General features: G+C 49.9%; 1 pseudogene; it reads left to right on the forward strand.

Moving 5' to 3' along the window:
• The first annotated feature begins 3,258 nt into the window (after positions 1-3,258).
• On the forward strand, positions 3,259-3,499 carry LOC139277812 (U2 spliceosomal RNA; annotated as a pseudogene).
• Positions 3,500-3,736: the final 237 nt, after the last annotated feature.

Below are 3,736 nucleotides of genomic sequence, written 5' to 3' on the forward strand. Positions count from 1 at the left end.
GGAGACACTGATGGACGCTGTTAGGGACAGAAGAAGAATATTGTTTCCAAATGTCAGGAGACCTGGCAGACCGTCAGTACATAATGCATGGAGGGAGATTGCAGGGGAGGTGTCAGGCACCTCCATATATGTGAGGATGCACCTCCTAGGAGGGTGCTGGCCAGTCTACACCCGGCCCTTCTAGGTTGGCGATGGGTCGACGCCTCCTAGCTCTGGGGTGACGGGGATTCACCTCCTCCTCCTCCTCCTCCTCCTCCTCCTGTGCCTCCTCCTCCTGGTACTGCTGGCTCGACCTCCAGCAGCTGTCCCCTCATGATAGCCAGGTTGTGCAGTATGCAGCAGACCACGACGATTATGGAGACCTGTTGAGAGTACTGGAACGTGCCACCAGAGCTGTCCAGGCACCGGAACCTTTGCTTAAGGACGCCTTTGCACTGCTCGATGATGTAGCTGGTGGCACAATGAGCATCATTGTATGCTCTGGTGCTGTCCTGGCGTTCTGCAGTGGAGTGAGCAGCCAAGTGGACAGGGGCTATCCCTTGTCCCCAAGCAGCCAACCGCAATCCTGATTCGGGCCGGTGAAGACGGCAGGCACACTGGTCTGGCACACAATGAACGAACCATGGTTGATGCCTCCCTTGCCCGCTGCCTGTCTGCACGGTGCTGACGGTGATGCCTTCTCCTGCGTGCTGCCCTGCTTCTGAGCAGGTGTACCAGGTGTCACCTCCCAACACTCCTCCCATCCTCAGGGTGAACCCTGCCAAGCAGGTCCCTGCAGCCCACAGGCCTCCACTAAAGAGTCAGACACGAAAGTTGTACAAAAGTACAGGGGTATGTGCAAACCTCTGAGCAGCACTCAGCAGGTTGAATGGAGCCAAAACAATTAATAAAACTATTAAAAGATAAATACAGTGGATGCTGTAATCTTAAATAAAATCACTAATAATTAATAAAACTATTAAAGGATAAATACAGTGGATGCTGTAATCTTAAATATAAATACTAACATTAATAAAACGATTTCCCTACCAAAGGGCCCCGGTCGCGGCAACACTCCAGCGGTGTCCCGTTCGAGCACCGACTCGAATACCTCGCGGGGGCACCGCTGGGAAAAGGCTTAGCTTTTTGCAGCTGAAAATCCCGGTCCTTGTCGCTTCCCAGCGGCCCCCACGCTGCAGAGCTCTCCACTGGAAAGTCTCCTTTGCAGCGGCTTCACCGCGCAGTTTCCAGCCGAAGTGCACACCGCTCAAATCCTCCCCGAGCTGAATATGGCTCAGGGAGGGGAGAGTACCCGACCGCGGCGGTCGATCGATTTTATCGATCGCCCGCCCAAACTCTGCGGTAGGTGTCCCTTCGGGGACGGTGAATTTCGGCCCCTAAATGTGTAAAAAGTCACTGTCCCCATCACACTACCATTTCTGTCAGTCTCTCGGCATGGGCCACCAAAAATGACCATCTAATGACCATTCGTTCGGAAGGTCAATCAGGGTCGGGGGCACAGCTTTGAGACGGGCGACAATTTTGCTTGGCCAGAGAGGCGGACCAGTTCTACGACCCCAATTCCTCCCATTATAACTTACCCACTCGGTAACGTCCCACCCAACTTTGTCACATCACCGTCACCGAGCAGAATGCAGCGGCTGCTGTTTAAAACATCGGGACCTTTGAACTGTTTCCCTGGAAAGGAACTGTCTCTTCCTTCTTACTTAATTACTCAACCCTCATTAAAGCTCGCTCTTAACCAAAACAGCTGTGAGATAACAAGGTCTCTCCATTTTTTAGAAAGAAAATTCTCAAAAGGCGCTAAATGAGAGATGTTAATGAGCTGGCATCAATTGTGCGAACTATTTTTTCACAAGTACTCCGTGGAGCTTTGGCTTTGCTAACCGGGTTACTTTCTGATTGTTCAGCAGGGCCAAGAGTGCTTTATGAGTAAGAAGCTCTGTAGCTTCTAAATAATAGAGCTTGTTTAGGCACAAGCTTCTGTCAACGTTATAAAAACACCTTCATTGACCCCCTGTTATGCGCTATCAACCCAACCTATGAAGCTGACAAAAACTGACTGATGGCATCGAAGAGGTTGGCACTGCTCCCAAAGCAAGACAGATCAAAAGTGACCCTGAGTATGATGATACATTGAGACAAGGCATTAGCATTAAAGTGCAGAGGCGTGCGGGCTTGGCATAACTTAAGCTGTGGATATACCGATCATTGCATCGTTTTTTTCTGCATGAAGGGAAAAAAGCAAAGGACCCAAAACTGCAGTTTTCAGCAGTAATGGATTTAGATATCACTGCAGGGAGCTGTAAGTACTGATGGCATGAGATTTTACTTCCTAGGGAAACCTTATGTAATCCCTAGAAAATGTTGATTTTTTAAATACATTATCCTTCCCACTCACCCCTCCAACATTTGTCAGAATCCTGACCCAGTTTCCTGAGTTTGGTTTCATCTGGTCCCAGTGGGACAGATGGGCAATTAAGGGGGCGGACGTACCCCAGAGAGGGGATCTCCCTGGGGCTGATTGCCATCTTTCCACGGTAACCCTGGGAAGCGCTGGTAAGTTGGGTGCAAGGAGGGAAATCTTCCAGGGACCCAGGTGTCATGCACCCACAACAAAACAACTTGTATTTATATCGACCATTTAACACCTGGTTCAAAGTGCCTTCAAAGTAATTGATTTCTGATTAAAGGCAAACAGCCTTGTTCTCGTAGCCAAGACTCCACCAGCTGCCAGTTTGAAGCCTTGAGGAAATAGGAGGTGGGTGGGGTGGATTGACCCATCTACCTCCACGGAGGTGTGTGGGGGACCTGACCCATCCACCTCCATGGCACGAACCTGGTATTGCAGTACTTCCAGGAACGGTGCAGTGGCTCTAGGCCTTTTGGCTAAGAGCATTGGCGCAGAGTGATCCTTGGCATGTGCAGGGTGACCTCTGGCGTTTGTGATTTGACAAAGAATTGGAACGATTGGCTACGAATTAAAAAAAAAAAAAATCTGTGCTTCTCAGCCTGGAGGAGGTGGGTGGGGAGGGTTGACCCATCCACCTCCACGGAGGTGTGTGGGGGACCTGACCCATCCACCTCCATGGCACGAACCTGGTATTGCAGTACTTCCAGGAACGGTGCAGTGGCTCTCGGCCTTTTGGCTAAGAGCATTGGCGCAGAGTGATCCTTGGCATGTGCAAGGTGACCTCTGGCGTTTGTGATTTGACAAAGAATTGGAACGATTGGCTACGAATTTAAAAAAAAAAAATCTGTGCTTCTCAGCCTTTTGGCTAAGATCATGCGTAACTGACCTGACAGGGGAGTAACCACCATAACCCCAAGGTGGTTCTCCCTGGATCAGGAAGGTGGTTCTCCTATGCTTTTTGGAACTAGGAGGTGGGTGGGGTGGCTTGACCCATCCACCTCCACGGAGGTGTGTGGGGGGCCTGACCCATCCACCTCCATGGCACGAACCTGGTATTGTAGTACTTCCAGGAACGGTGCAGTGGCTCTAGGCCTTTTGGCTAAGAGCATTAGCGCAGGGTAATCCTTGATGTGTGCAAAGTGACCTCTGGCGTTTGTGATCTGACAAAGAATTGGAAAGATTGGCTACGATTATAAAAAAAAAAATCTGTACTTCCCATTATTCCCAGCTGCAATCCTGCCCGATTTTGGCTAGGAATGTGCTGGAGAATCCTGGTTCTTATTTGGTGTATTTTTTTTTAACATTTTGTATCCTCAGCATGCT

Source organism: Pristiophorus japonicus, chromosome 12 (assembly GCF_044704955.1).
Source record: "Pristiophorus japonicus isolate sPriJap1 chromosome 12, sPriJap1.hap1, whole genome shotgun sequence".
Classification (NCBI taxonomy): domain Eukaryota; kingdom Metazoa; phylum Chordata; class Chondrichthyes; family Pristiophoridae; genus Pristiophorus; species Pristiophorus japonicus.